At 46.5% G+C, this 15,789-nt stretch overlaps 1 long non-coding RNA gene across 2 annotated transcripts; it reads left to right on the top strand.

Moving 5' to 3' along the window:
• Window positions 1–664: 664 nt before the first annotated feature.
• On the top strand, window positions 665–15,417 carry LOC308653044. 2 transcript variants are annotated; one of them, XR_014022974.1, is made up of 3 exons: window positions 665–803; window positions 2,140–2,282; window positions 14,512–15,417. It is a non-coding gene; the product is annotated as an uncharacterized lncRNA (long non-coding RNA). The 2 variants fall into 2 exon arrangements; XR_014022975.1 differs by lacking the exon at window positions 14,512–15,417 and adding an exon at window positions 7,111–9,596.
• The last annotated feature ends 372 nt before the right edge of the window (window positions 15,418–15,789 follow it).

A 15,789-nucleotide genomic window follows, 5' to 3' on the forward strand; every position in this document is an offset into this window, starting at 1 on the left:
TGCTTCCTGTAGAGTAACTGAGGACCTCTCCGGGTGGTAGCACCCCACTGTGGACAGAAGCTCCCTGAATCCACAGCCCCAGAATCTGCCACTGTGGGTGGTACACGAGGGACTCGATGAGCAGTTTGGGGATGAATCAATGAGAAGGAGCCAGGTTTTCCAAGGTCAGGGCAAAGAGCCTGACTCTTTAATGTGGGAATGATCTTGGGAAGTGGGAGTAGAGAAAGAAGATCATGAAGGCTGGAGATGGGAGAGACGTGAGTTGGGATTTTAAGAAGGAGGAGCCTCTTTTCTAGGGCCATGGTGTGATCCGATCGTGTTTAAATAAGACCTCTCCACAGTGACGGCAAAAAGGTCAGGAACAGGCAGAGAGAAGCTGAGAATTCTGTAACAGCCTCTGGAAGCATCCAGCAAAGAGACGGTGACAGTCAGCCCAGGACCAGCGCGGGAGCAGGGCCTGGAGCGCTACAGATGTGTCTGACAGGTGTCAGTCAAACCAGAATCAGTGCACCCAAGGCTGTCCAGGCTCTCTTCCTTTTCAAAGTTCCACCTTCAGTGCTCTCAGATTTATCCTCCCCCTCCATGAACCCTCTCTCGATTGTCATGCTGAGTATAATTTTCCACACTGTTGTAACATGACACTATGGATTACATATGCCATCTACGCTTGCAGCCTTCAGTTCATGGCACGGTCTTCTGACTGAATCTTGTCTTCTGTACTGCTGTGACAGGCACTAGATGACTTGGGAGCCTCTGAAACACCTCCCTGTGCCCTATCCCAGGGTTAGCACCTGACCTTCTATGTGAGTATTCAAACATATTTGTTGAAGGGACAACCAGTTGACGGGGTCTGTCCTTGCTGATGTGTATCTTTCTCTTAGTTTAACATCTTATTTTTATTTGCAGAAATCCACTTCTTTGAATATCATTTCCTAACCAACTCTATGCAGGAATGCAAAACTATTCTTTTAAACATAGGATCTGTCCCTGGTGGGCTGCACTTGGCAGCAGGGGTGGTCTGAAACCTCGGAAGGCTTGGTAAGAGCTGCGGGGAAGTGCGAGCCGTGCTCAATTAACTCGTTACTCAAAGTAAATGGAGATGCTTAAGCCAACAGACATATATCCTCAATTGCTCTTCTGACTAGACTGTGAACTCCGTCAGCACAATTTATTCGTCTCAGCACATACATCACAGCATGTGCTTCGCGCACAGTAGGTCTGCAGATGTGTTGGTTGAATAGACTGATAATCTGGTGGCATTAAGCCTTCTCATGAGCCAGCCTGGGGGGCCACTTGGTCTAGGGAGAGACCCACTGAGAGGCAGGCCTTCCCCTGGTGATGGGAGCCCCACCTTGTCACTAGTTGGCCTGGTCTGTGTCTACGTACACAGCAAGTGGGTGGCCATTTGAAGCAAACACCACCAGCTGTGTCCCCCTGTCCTGGGTCCCTTGACACCACTCACGGCCTTCAGTCATGCTTTTCCTTGCCTTATGCCATTGGTCCCACTTTTCAGGGATCCTAGCAAAGGGTGTCCCTCCCTCCATCCTCTGCTCAGGCAAGAGAGAGAGGAGGGTGCCATGAGCTGTGCTTCCTTCTTCTTCCTTCTTTCCCACTGTGAAGGTTTTTAAAGCATCTCGTTTGCAAATATTAGCATCATGTGTATTTTGGCATTAGCTTCAAGTCTCCCTGTTTGTGGCATCTCCCTGCTCATTCATCCCCATCTTAATCTCAGGAGCAAAAGTGAGAGGGTCTCTTCCTGGGAGCTGGCAAAGAGGCCCCAGGTCTGGATGCATTTGGCCCAAGTCTTCCATGAGGTTTGGTCTAAGTTTACTGCCATCTGAGCGCTGCGCTTCCCTCCTCCTCTTTTGCCCTGTGGTGATGGGAGGGGAGGGGGCGCCTCCTATTTTCTGAAACTGTTTACTTAGTCAGGCATCAATAATTCAGGACACCAGCTCCCTTTCTGAAAGCCCAGGTGAGGGCAAAGGGCTTAGCACCCGGCCAGAAGCTCATTTTGCAACCTCCTGCAAGACCGCGGAGATCACCAGAGGCTCCTGTCTGCCCAGATCTCGGCTGCACTTGAGAGGGAAACCCAGCAAGCACTGACTTTGGAGCTGAACCCGTTTTAGTTTCTTTCTTTAGCTACTTAGCTGCTCACCTGAATCTGCAAGAATGGTGCAGGCCACGTCTAGGGTAGAGGTCACTCTATGGCTTCTCTACGACAGTGTGCTGGCCACAGAAGGCCCCATCCCAGCCTCGGACCTGGACTTCTCAAGCCAGACCAGGTAAGGGAGCTTTGGATTCATTTTCTCATTCTGCATATATTTATGAGAAACTTGAAGAGAAAAATGAGGCTGTGGCTCAAGAGAGGCAGCCTGAAAGCCCCAGTTGGTTTACTTATACATGGGGTCTGCAGGGAGACAGAGGTGTGTTTTCACCTGTAGGAAGCCAGGAAGTTTCATGACTGCAGGGAACTGCAGAGCGGGTAGTGAACCCTCCTCTTCCCACCCTACCAGAGGGCCTTGGTCTCTGGTGCTGTTCTTTGTTCTACCGGGTGAGTCTGGTTGCTCCCTCCTGACACGCAGGATTTCTCCTCAAGAATAAGACCTAACTTGTTGGAGATGTTCTTGGCATCTCTCATTGAAATTGTGGGAAACCATTCTTATTTCCAAGATTGAGACACAAGAACATCTGTGCCACCCTTTCTATCCCTTCCCCCCACACCACTTCCTACCTTAAGTCCAGGCACTTGGCCATCCCTGACCAGGGAGGACCAACACCAGAGAAGGCTCAGAACCTTCTTTGCTCTCCCACTCCTCTGTGCGGTCATCGTCACTGGGAGGACAGCCTCCTTTTACCCCAGGACACTTATTCCTCTTCTCAGGACTTTTCCTCCCTTTCATCTCCCCCAAATAATCAATGGGGGATCCTTTGTCCCAATTCTTATAGGAACACTTTAATTAACACCAAGAGATTTTATGGTAGTGTCTTCTATGACCTTAAACCCCATGGCTTCTCTCCTGTAGTGACTGAACTAACATTTTTGTGCCTCCAGACTCTGCCCAGTTCAGTTTATACGCAGATTATCAAGCCACTGGCCAAGCCGTTTCTAGCTGTCACCTGACAGCTTCCCATAGACTGGTAAACTGAATATACAGCCCCCTTCGGAGGTCTTTCTGGGGCATCCAACCTGGCACTTGGGTGTTCAAGCTCTAGGTGTTCTGCACAGACCCTCCTCTAGGTGTTCCCCACACACCCTCCTCTAGGTGTTCCCCACACACCCTCCTCTAGGTGTTCCCCACACACCCTCCTCTAGGTGTTCTGCACACACCCTCCTTGCTCTCTGACGTCTTCACTTCTCTCCATACTCTCCAGCTAGCAGGTGCCCACCATTTGCATTCCTGCCTATGAAACCCTATCAGTTCACTGGATGCCACCATGATATTTAAATTGATTACACAGAGTCAATAAACTACCAGCTGGTAGAAGGTCTAATTAAGACACACTGGCATTTCCACGCACCCAGGACTTCAGAAGTTCCTAAGGGGGCACAGCATGGCCACCCATAACATTTGTAAAGATCCAACTTAACCATTTCCTCGGCGGGGGGGGCTAGCCTTGTGAAGGAGGTGGAGGAAGGGCACATAAGGTAGAGGCAACCACAAGAGCAACCACTCTCTAGCTAGATAGAGTCCAGTGGGCAGTAGAGGAGGACCCAAGTCAGGCATGATTGAGAAGGGGTCATATTGCCAGCAGGCTTCATACTGGGCTCTTTGCTTGGCTTCTGTGATTGGACTCACTTAGTATATGGTGAGGCAGATTTGTTATCATCAAAGTCATTTTACAGATGAAGATAGAGAAATGGAGTAGTATAGTACAGCTAAGCTCACATGGAGTCCAGGTTTGAACAGGGCACCTGACTGTCGAGACTGACTCCACAGACCTATTCTCTCCAGTCCAGGGCACAATTATAGAAAAGGTCAAGATGCCTTCAAAGTTCTTCAGTGCTGGCTTTGCACCAATTACTTGTGCAACCCCAGATGTGCCATGTGGACTTTCTGGGTTTTACTTTCAATTATCTATGGCAGTATTTCTCAATGGGAGGTGATTGAGTCTTCCAGGGGCATTTGGCAATGTCTGGATTTATGTGAAGTTGACACACAAGGAATGGGGAAGAGCCATTAGCATGGGGGTGAATAGAAGCCAGGGACGCTGCTCAACATCCCCCAATGCACAGGACAGCCCCCACAACAAAGGACCATATGGCCTCCTATGTCATTGGTGCTGAGGTTGAGAATCCCTGGTTTCAGCTAGAATGGGCTTCACATGCTACACATGCAGCCCATCACAAACTGTGCCAGAATTCCAGGAGGCAACGTGCAACTCCCATCAGTGAACATCGGCTTAGAGCTCAGAGTCCCCAAGGGGACCCAGTCCTCTCGGGTGGATCTCCTGAATTTGCTTCAATGCTAGGATCCACTTCCTCCAGGAACCCTGCACTTTCTTCTAAACAAAACCCTGCAGGGCCTCAAGGCTGCTGGCTCGCTGGCAGGGGCTCCTCAGCTCCCGTTTTGCTGGCTTTTTTCTCCTGGAGCTTGTACCTCCTCCCTCCGACTGCGTTTCATCTCGCCTGTTCCTGGCATTGCCTTTGACAGCCGGACTTATTGAGAGACCAGGCCCCAGATGAAAACTCTTAGCACAGCCCCGCCATGCTCCCCGGCCTGACCCAGGCCCTGAGCAAGACAGTTAGACATTTCTTCTCTGCTTAACATTAGTCTTTCTTTCCTCAGTTATCTGTATTTACTTTGAAAATCATTTCCTCTGTTTCACTCGGTTTTCCTTTGAGCGCAATTGCCTGCTCAGTTCTGTCTTTTTGTTTATTTCTACTTCTCATTTTTCCCATTGATCAGATGCCCTGGAAATAGAGCAGGAACAGTGTGTTCCCTGTAATATTTGGTTACACTTAATATTTCTCAGCAAAATGTTGCCTTGGAACACCAAGTGGTAAAAGCCAGGCCTGCTGCTCTGCTTACACTGGACGCGGGCTCCGGCACAGGCTTCGATTCATGCTGGATCTTTTCCCTCCTTAAAGGGAACTCACACCCGGGTCTGGGCAGGAAGGTGCCCAGGCAGTGGATCTCCATGCCTTTTCCAGAAGACAGTCTCCTCAAATGAGCACAAGGCAAAAACACTATTGGCAATTGGCTGAATAAAGGTATGACATTCTATGGAAGTGCCACATGAATGTCCTCTCCTCTGTAGGACAGTTTTCTAAACTAGGCTTTGCCATCCATGCTACTACTAAGACTAGTTTTCTCTGATTATGGGATTCAAACTGAAGACTAATGAAACTCTTGTGTGCTACGGCAGTTCTCATAGACCTCTTTGGTGAGCTGATAGCTGCTTCTCTCTTTTTCTTTCTTTCTCTCTCTCTCTCTCTCCAACTCCATCTCCCACATCCTGAATGACTCCGAGTGCTCTGGGTCTAACATGGATGAAACTCATCACTTAGGAAAGCGTTTGCCTAAGAACATCAACTTAAACTACATTGTCTCCGTAGGGACCAAATCTTCTGGAGTAGATCTTCTCCATGTTTGATGTCTCGAACTGTTTTCTACTGCTATAACAGAATATCTGAAACTGGGTAATTTAAAAAGAAAAGATGTTTATTCAACTCCAAGTTCTAGGGGCTGAGAAGTCCAAAACATGGTGCTATGTCTTCATGAGGGTCTTCTACTGCTTCTTAACTTGGCAGAGGGCACCACACAGAGACAGCAAGTGTGCCAAGCTCTTCTTATAAAGGTATGATTGCCATCAAGCCCCCTCAATAGTGACCACATCCAATCCTAATGACCTCCAAAGACCTCTCATCCATAAGCCATTAACATATTGTGGGATTCCATTTTCAACATGTGAACTTTGAAGGGACACATTCAAATCATAGCATTTTGATTCCATGATAGGATCCGCCCCTCTGTGAATTCCACGTCTCCCTTAGAATGAACGAAGCCCTTCAGCAGAACCCCATCCACAGAGGCCATGGTTTAAACTTAATAACCAATCTCTGTCTTTTGGTTTAGGAAATATTACAGGAAATACTGTAAGTGAAGCATTGTTAATGACATCAACAGAAAACAATGACAACAACACAAACTCTGAGACCCACTAACAATTCCTGTCCTAAAATTTCTCTTCCGGTGTAAAGAGATCTTTTCCAGGTAGCTCAAAGAAATTAAAAGTCAATGAATAAAACAAAGAAAGACATTAAGAAGCAAGAATCAAGTAAAGAAGTTGTAAGCCCAGGTTTTTCCGGGAAGCCTGACCTCCTCCCCCACCTGAGGGGATGGGGTGGACGTCAGGTGCTAGGCAACTCACAGGCGCAACATTGAACCTGTCTCAGCTACGTGAGGACATGACCAGCAATGCCCTGGGGGAGGTCCTGGAGGGACTCACCGGGCCCCACCCCCACAGCCACCAGATCTTTCTCCTCAGCCTGCTTCTTCCCTCTGAGTCAAGAATATTCAGTTAGAAGTATCTCTTTTAAAATCCTTATTGGTGCCCTATAATTGATCATGCATATTAGTGGGGTTTACTGTGACTTATTCATACATGCACATAACATAATCGGGTGGATTTCATTGTCTCCCTTCTCCCTCCCTCTGCTGGCCCCTTCCTCTGCCCTGCTCCTCTCCCGTCTACCTTCTTACCACTCACCCTGCACCAGCCTTCTAGGAAGTAGGACCCTTGATCTCTGGCCTTCATCCATACGGAGTGGGGCGAGCCTGAGGCAAAGATCCTCCAGAGGTCTCTAGTTTTGACCACCTCAAAAAAATAGAAGAGAGGGGGAAGGAGGGAGGACCACTGAGCAGGTGGAGAGAGGGGAGAGGGAGAGAGAATAAGGGAGGCAAATGTCACAAGTGCAGGACATTAGAGAGAAGGCTGTGGAGGACAGAGACTAGGAAGGCTTTCTGGACAACATAACTGTCATTCCCTCTTTTCCACAGAAGAGGGTAGATGACCACGCCACTCATGGATTCCGCAGTTGGATGTGTGTTTCTTCGGGATGCACACCCTGGTTGAGATGGGCCTTAGGACAAATTCTGTTTTCTTCAGATTCCATGGATTGTTCTCCTGCTTGGGAATGTGTGCCTTGCTCTCCGGAAACAGACAGAATTTTCACCAACATCCAGGTGCCAGACAGTGACCGCCAGGAAGATCACAGAGGATAGGACCTTTCCTTGGGAAGGCACTTGAAACCCTCAGGAAGAACTTTTGCAGAATTAAAAAGAAGTGTCATTTATACAGTTATTTGGGGAGTATGAGAATTATCAATCAGAAAATCATCATAAAAACCCAAGCAAATTGTGGTTGGTTTGAATCGGAAATGAATTTAAGCTACTGCCCCCCAAAACTAGCAAGTCATGAAGGAGGTAAAGATTTAAGTAACAGCTATGGGCACCTCACAAATGCCCTTTTTTGGAGAGGCAAATAATTTCTTTGTAATGAAAGTGCCCTTTCCTTAGGCTTCTAGAAGCTTCCATGTCATCTGTACTGGTTAGAATTGGAGATGAAAAAGCCCTGAGGTGGTCAAAGAGTCAAATCCTTTTGACTCCTCTGCATCTTATCTGCACCTGATGTTTTATATTCTGAGCTGCTTGGAGAAAGTAGATAAAGTCCACTCGTGTCATCTGGTGGTCCCCGTGCCCTTGCTAACACTGGCACTGCCTAAGAGAGGAAGCACCTGGCACATGTTTGAATTTCTCTTCATTTTCTTCTCCCCTGAGCAAGGTGGGGAGTTCAGGGTTTGATCAGGATAAGGCAAATAATGGAGAAAAATGGTCAATGTGGGGGTTGGAGGGTAGGCAATTAACCCCAAGAGAGGAGTTGCAGTCCTGGGTCAAAGGAGGGCACCGGCCTTCCCAGTTCATCAGCCCCTTGCTTCTCCATCACAGGAGAGACTGGGCCATGCAGACCATCTCATAATGGAGGTGATGACCTTGGAACCCCTCTCCCCAACGGTGGCCCAGCCCTTCTGATGCCCTCAGAGGGGGAAGAGCTGAGCCCTTTCCTTCGCATCTCACCCTGTCTTTCGGCCCCTCCGTGCCTTGATTTCAAAGCCTTTCTGAAACAGAAGCTGAAAGGATAGACTTCAATTATTTCATTCTGCGAAGGTTAAAAAGGTTCTTGTAAATGACGGATGCAAATACTGGAAACCCGGTTAAAACAACTGGATACCAGATGGCAGAGGAAAGTGGTTTACTGTAAAAGTGTTACAGAGTAGGAGCTCATTTACAAGAAGCAATTACACAAACAGCCCTAAGTATCCAAGATCTCATAAAAGCGTGGCGGGGTAGAAGCACAGTATCAGCTGCTCTTGTATGATTTCCACCCTCCGCTCAAAAACATGGCCGGTGTGATTGGCCACCTTCCTGGTGGCCCCTCTCGCTGACCTGCCAAGAAGCAAACAGCTACACCCTTAAACAGAGACGCCTGCCCTGGATCCAGCACTCCGCTGCCTAGGAGAGTTTCCTAATAAGTCACATTGAACAATATAAGGAAAGTATGAAGCTGTTGCCATCACTGTGTAAGCCACTGTTAAGTCACTGGGAAACCTGGCTTTTACCTGAGGTCAAAGGAAGAGGATAAAACTCTCTGGGCAATCTGGAACACCTGTTCGCAATCACTTTTTAAGTGGAGGATGTGCACCAGGCACTTAGTGATTTAGCTGGTTCCCAGATCTGCCTCTGCACGCGTGTCAATGTGGTATGTAAATCACGAGAGCAGGTTATAAAGCTATGGCTAAGGATTGTGACACCGTAGCTTATTACACTGTTCTCTGGTCCAGTTTGTACTGACTTGGTTGCCTCCTCCGAGCCAGGTCCCCTGTGACACCCAAAGAACCAAAGTCCTTGCTTCTGTATGCCATGACTGCTCCAAGATCAGTTCTTTGTCTTATCTCCTGGTGGCCAGACCTGGAAGACTTTCCCACATGGGTACCAACCTGAGTGTGATGCATCCCAGGTGAGATACCCTGAAACCAGCCTGGGAGAGGCAGTAACATGTTCTCTGTGTATTTTTAGGGAGGCTTTCTATAAACTCATAGAGCTTCCCCAGAGCTTTCCTTTGGCAAAAAAAAAAAAAAAAAAAAAAAAAAATACAATCAGACAAGGCAGTTGGAGAAACTTTTGTGGAGGTGGGACCTGTAGACCCTGGAAACCATAGTAACAATTCTCAGGGCCAAATGAGATGGCTGCCTGCAGAGTTTTATCCTGGAGAAATCAGGATTGGAAAACCCACCCACCATACTGGCACTCAAACCCTGAGTCTCTCCACACCCTGGTCCAGCAGAGGGGGCTTCCAGAGCCCCACGACACACTAAAACAGAGCTGGTAGTCAAAACCTGGTGGAATGTACTTAAAACAAGCATCAGCTCCTGAAATGCTCAGTGACTGATGAATGAATGAACAAAAGGGGATGTGCCCACGCCAGGAAATGTGACTTAGGAAAAGGAAGAAACAAAAAGGAATCTAGTGCTATTTGGTGCTACAACATGGATAAACTTGGAAAACACAAGGCTGAGGGAGAGGAAGCAGACCCAAGAGGACCCAGCAATGATTGACAAGGGCAGAGAGGGGGGAGGAAGGGGAAGAAGACTGAGGTGATGAAAATATTCTACAATTAGAGTCATGATGGTTAAACAACTTTGAAAATATATAAAAATCCGCTGAATAGTATACTTTAAAAGAGGGGAATTTATGGAATGTGAATTATATATACCTCAATATCTCAAAAAGCATGTGAGGATTCTGCTTCAGAGAATCAGTGGCCTCCACACCCATGTGGGGGTTAACACAATGAAACACTATGTCTAGAAGTCTCAGTCTCTCTCTCTCTCTCTCTCTCTCTCTCTCTCTCTCTCTCTCTCTCTCCCTGTCTCTCTCTCCCTCTCTTTCTCTCTCTCTCTCTCTCTCACACACACACACACACATACACACATACACACAGACACACACACAACTTCCTGAATACTTGACAGATTTAGCCCTTGAATTAAAGCTGATTTAAGTCAACATCTTTCCCCTGGAGTACGTGCTGCAAGGCCACATTCACGTCCTACTCCACACCAGGTGGGGCCTGGGGCTCAGGGGCATCAGGGACCCCAGACTGAAGCCAGTCACAGCTCCCCTGAGCTCCAGAGCTTCCTCAGAACTAAATCCACCATCTGCTTCCAGGAGGGCCACCCCTTTAGTCAGAGCCTATGAAGTCCGCCTCGGTCTTCTTACTCCTCTTGCACTTCGGTTTAGACCTCTGAAGCTTATAGAAGTCATTCTTTTCTCCCTTTTTTCCCTCTTCCCTGAGGCAACAGGCTGAGTCCCCTGGATCTCATTCCTCACAGCCTGCCTCTCCTCCCTGGGGCAGCTGAACCTTGCCAGGCTGTCAAGTTACCCCTGCCTCCTCAGACTGAGATCCATCCAGGCACTAAAACTCAACCAGTGTTTAGGGAGCATGGACCATGTGCCAAGAGCTACCCCAGGAGCCGGGAGCCTAGTGGTGAATGAGAAGGTCAAGGTAGAGGGGAAAATGTGCAAGGAGACAAGTAGCTTTAGAGGTCTAGATCAGAACCTTCCACCCGTCAAGCCAAGGGAGCACGTGAACCCGCCAGCCCTCACTCCTAAATGCTGGATAACCAGATTGCTTCTTTGTTCTCACTGGGATCACACTTGCAGGCAGGGCTGCCGCTTTCTCTGACTTTCCAGACACACAGTGGCTTCTGCTTCCCTGCCATTTCCCATGGGTGGAGCCATGTGGCTAGTTCTGGCTGAGGTCGGGTAAGCACAGTGCTACGTCCTCCCATTGCTTGTCACCGCAGTTATCACAAAGGCCTCGTGTTGACAAGCTCAAGCCCGAGATCAGAACGGCCTGGGTGACTAGGTTGCCACGTTAAGGACGGTTGCCTTGAAGAGTTTCCCAAAGCCCTGGCCTATTGCCTGAGTGAGAGATGCACCTCCATGGAACTCAGCCACTGAGGCTGTGGGCATGTGATCTCAGCAGCGTAACCAGGCTCCACTCTGACCAATATATCCCCTGGGAAAACAGCTTCCGAGTTGCACCTGGGCCCTCCAGAATATGTTCTGGACTGTTCTGGCAGAAAAGTAGGTCACACTCTACAGCGATGGTCCGTCCAAATAAAAGCCTATTAATTGAGGAGGCAAAAGATAACAGTGCAGATTGATTATATTTCATATCAAATTTTGCTTAAATTAGATGAACAATCAGTTACTCACTGATTGAAATGGCAAGTATAAACGCTTTCCTAATCAAAGCCTGAGAAACTGGGTGCTCCAATGTTACTTTAAGGAATCCTAATGAACTCAGGGGGCTTCCTGGAGTGGACGCTCATCCCAAAGATGTATTTGTTTCTAAATTCTCGGCCTCCAGAAGGTCGCATTTGACAGATGCCACTCAAAAATAGCTTCTGATACCAAATGGAAGGCATAACCTTGGGCTGACAATTGATTTAGGTACCAGAAAGGCCAGGCCGTCCTGTGTCTTTTTAGGCTACTGTCCACATTGATTCCGGTCAATAGCCCATTTTAAGAAAAGCTTAGAGGAGATTAAAAAACAAAAAAAAAAAGAAAGAAAGAAAAAGAAAAAGAAAAGTCTGCCTTCCCTTGAGTAAACATGATAACCTGACATCTCCAGTTGGTAAATAATGCACTTTTTAAAAGCCTTTCCAAATAGGTCTTTATCCGGCACACTGCTTTTATAGGCTACCACTCTTCCTAATATCCACTTACTCAAAACTCCTTTAAAAACGTTACAGCTCAAAAATGATGGATATCCTACTGGATCTGGGTTTGCTGGATTTTCTTTCTTTCTTTCTTTCTTTCTTTCTTTCTTTCTTTCTTTCTTTCTTTCTTTCTTTCTTTCTTTTCTAAGAAAAAAATGTATTTTTTTCCTTTGGTTAGGGAAAAAGTCTTTCTTGAAATATAATCCTCTCAGATAAATAATGGCAATAAAAGTAAATGGAAAGTGGGAAAGAGCACGGTTCCTTAGTGCAGTGTGCAGCACTTTCTAATTGGAAAATGCTAAAAGGGAGTTTTCCTTGGAGGCCTCGCATCTGACTTCAGACCAAACAAAACAGTGATCTGCCTGCGAGCATTGGCTCTCTGTTACTGGTATTAAAGGGGAAGCAACAATGGCAGAAGTGTCCTGGGTTGTGAAACTGTGTGCCTGTGGTGGTTTGAATGGGTAGGCCCTACATTGTGAGGGAGGGTAGGAATGACAGAACATGATCAGCCAAAAGACTTCTGGGGCCATCTGGTCAACCCTGGTGGAAACTAGGTCTCTGCCTCTCAGAAGTCTTGGTGAAGGGTCCTGCTGGCCAGGCTTTAATTAGCCAGATGCTCTGCTCACGCTGTAGTATTCCATCTTCCCCCATAAAAAGAAGACTCTCTAGCTTAGCTGAGTTCTGGAATTTTGTGAGTCATGAATGCACCTGTCATGAGAAGTTTTGCCGATGACTTTGAAAGCCAGAGCATTTATAGTTCAGGCCCTCCTTCATCCCAAGGTTCCATTACCCAATTGGTCATCAAAAAAAAAAAAAAAGAAAGAAAGAAAGAAAGAAATGTATATTGTCAGTTTCTTTAAAGGTCTGTTCATATCCTTAAGGCAAAACAATAATTCTGGAAATGTGTGCATAATTAAGATTAAGAGATCAGATGGGAGATAAAAAAAACGATAGCATAACTGGTCTGAGATTAATGCCACCATTGCTTTCACCTCCCTCTTCCCTTCTTTCCTGGTCATACTCTCATTTCCTTGCCATTTTTATTTTAGGTTTTTATTCACAAATAACACATAGGCCAATAAGCTTATATATCATAAGCCAAGCTGGAGGGATTTCCCACGTGGAATCCAGCCCTGTATCCAGCACCACTTCACAAAGAACATGTACAGTGCCCCCAAAGCCGACCCGGGCCACTGCCGTCCTGATTCCTAATGTTGTAGATCTATTTGTCCTGTTTCTGATTTAATAGAAATGGAATCTTCTGGAATATAGCTTTCGTGTCCAACTTCTTTCAATCCAGTCCATGTTGGTGAGATCCGTCTGCTGCAGCATGTACTGTTCAGTCCATTTTAAGGCCCTTTCCAGGATCTGCAGTCCTTTCCACTGTCTGATCTCTCTTTCCACGGACCTATTTGTTCTTTCTATTTTTAACACGTTCCCCCAGTCTGGAGAACACGTGCCTCCATTCTCTTTGACGTCACGGCCATCTTCTGATCTCTTTCTTTGCCAAGTCAGACATGTTGATCTGCCGTGAGCAGTGAAAACAAGCGTGCCAGCTCTGGTCCCCTGTAGGAGCCACCTGCAGAACACAGCTGAACCTGGCCCCATGTGCAGGTGAAGCATGGCACTGTCAAGTGCTTTCATGAGAGAGGTCATAGGCGCCATGTCTGTGCCAACTTGGTTAGGCATGGAACCCAGATGCTTGGTCAAACATTACTCTCAATGTCTTTGTGAAGATACTTTGGGGAAGAGGTTAATACTTAAATAAAGCAGATTACTCTCCATAACAAGGGAAGGCCTCATCATGAGAATAAGATGACCTCACCCAAGCAGGAAGGAGTTCTGCCAACAGGCTCCAGCTCGTCAGGAGGTCCCCGGCCCGACACCTGGCCCTGCAGCTTTTGAACCTCCTGGTCTCCACGGACCCAACTCCTTAAAATCCTTCTCTATCTCCCCCCCACCCTCTACACACACACACACACACACACACACACACACACGCACACACACACACACCTTTTTAATCCCATTCCTCTAAGGATCCTGGACTAACACAACACCTCTCTGCCCTCCTAAGCCCATGGAAGATCTGGCTAATTGACCCAGTCATACCCTTCAATGGAACCTGCAGAATGTCCTCACCTCAGTCCTTCAGATAACTATGACCCTGTGACTGGCCGCTGAGCAAGCTGAAGCCTCCTTGTCCTGCAGCAGTGGTTCTCATGTCGTCCCCTACCCCCCGCCCCAGATATTTGGCAACATCTGGAGACCTTTAGCATTGTCACGTCTGGGGGAGAGAGAGTGCTATTGGCATCTAATGGGTAGAGATCAGAGATGCTTTTAAACAGTCTAAACACCCAGGGGCAAGAATGATCCTTCAACAAAGAACCCCCCAGCCTGGGGTGCCGGGAACTGTGAGGCTGAGAAGCACCCGCTGCAGATATTCTCTGAGATCTGGAAAGTCTGGGGTCACCTACACTCAGCTCCTCAAAGGCAAAGGTCTCTTGGATAGGAAGTACTTTAGACTTTATCATATTGATTTTATGTGACTTATTTAGAGACTTACCTCTTAATAAACAACCTAAGGAGCTATTTTTAAAATCTGATATAATGTGAAAGCAGCAGTCCTTTATTTATTATTTTATGTGTGTGTGCATGAAATTATTTTTAGTCTTGTTTTCTCTTTATTTCTTTCAAAACCCAACCTCCTTTTCCTTCCACAGACTTGAAAATGGACACTGTCTTCCTAACATACCAAAATCTAGACCACAAAATATTCGCCAGAGTCAGCAAATCCCCTTGACCAAGGGGAACATGCTACAGATCCTGGGAAAGGGGACACTGGAGGAAATTAATAAATGTGAGCTTCCTGTGCCTCGCCATCAACAGAAACAAAACATCAAAAGAGCAGAATAAAGTAGTCAATATGGATTTTTTTCACTCCTGGCAAACAACGGGCCTTCTAACAGAGATCCTCCCAGCTCTGCACTCACCAATGGTCTGGGCAGCAGCCCAGAAGGTCTCTCTAAAGATGTTAAGCATTTAAATTTAACACATACTGCATGGAGCCCTGGCTGTGAGCTTGCCAGAAGGGGATCTCTCAGGGATGTTCTTTAGTGATCACTAGGAGTTTTCACAAAAACTTGCATCTGTTGTGTTCTCTAAGGCACATGGAGTCATAGATAATTGACTGGATTTTTTAAAACAAATCTTCTAAGTAAAATGCAAGTGGTAGTAATTTAAGATGTTCATAACATAGGACATGCAATGTGGGTGGAAAAGCTGTATAAGTTAGGGGAAAATTTAAGCTGATGTTTTATTAATATGGAATTTCCCTGTATTTGGGGGCATAATGTTAATTCCAAACAACCAGGGTAGAGAAGAATGAGTGATTCTTTTTATAGTGAGCACATTTCATAAGAAAACTATGTGAGTATTCTCCAGAGACTCAGAGACAGAGAGAAATCAAATAAAAATAAATCGGCTTGGAAATCCATTAATGTCTCTACAGGATACAAAGAAGTCAACACTTGAAAAACTGACACATTCAAATTATGATGGCTACTTTGAAAACATGAAAGTGGTTGTTTAATTATGTCATCAATGAGGAGAAAATGGTAGCCTTTTTGGTTGGGTATTTTCAGAACTGTAAGTGATTAGCTAAATAAATAAATATTTAAGCAAATTATTTTTATCTCTTCCTGTTATAGCTAAGTAACTGGTCAATTGTCTTCAATAGATTTTGTCTCTAAAAGCTGCACATGAGAAAGGAAGGTCAGCGGTGAAAAGGATCCAGCATTTTGGCTTGGATTTCAGGATGCCAGTGGTGCTATTCAGAAGTCCTTGTCTTGATGACCAAGACCCCTAAGGCATTAAGCACAGCCACGATGCTCATAGCCCTGAGTTCTGACTTGTCCATGGAAAAAAATGTAAAACCTCCTCCCTTTATTTGCACCCTATATTTAAGAAAGTTCTAAGATTGCTCCAACTGGTTTGGGCTC

The sequence above is a fragment of the Spermophilus citellus genome (genome assembly GCF_964194105.1).
Source record: "Spermophilus citellus genome assembly, chromosome: 7".
Taxonomy (NCBI): domain Eukaryota; kingdom Metazoa; phylum Chordata; class Mammalia; order Rodentia; family Sciuridae; genus Spermophilus; species Spermophilus citellus.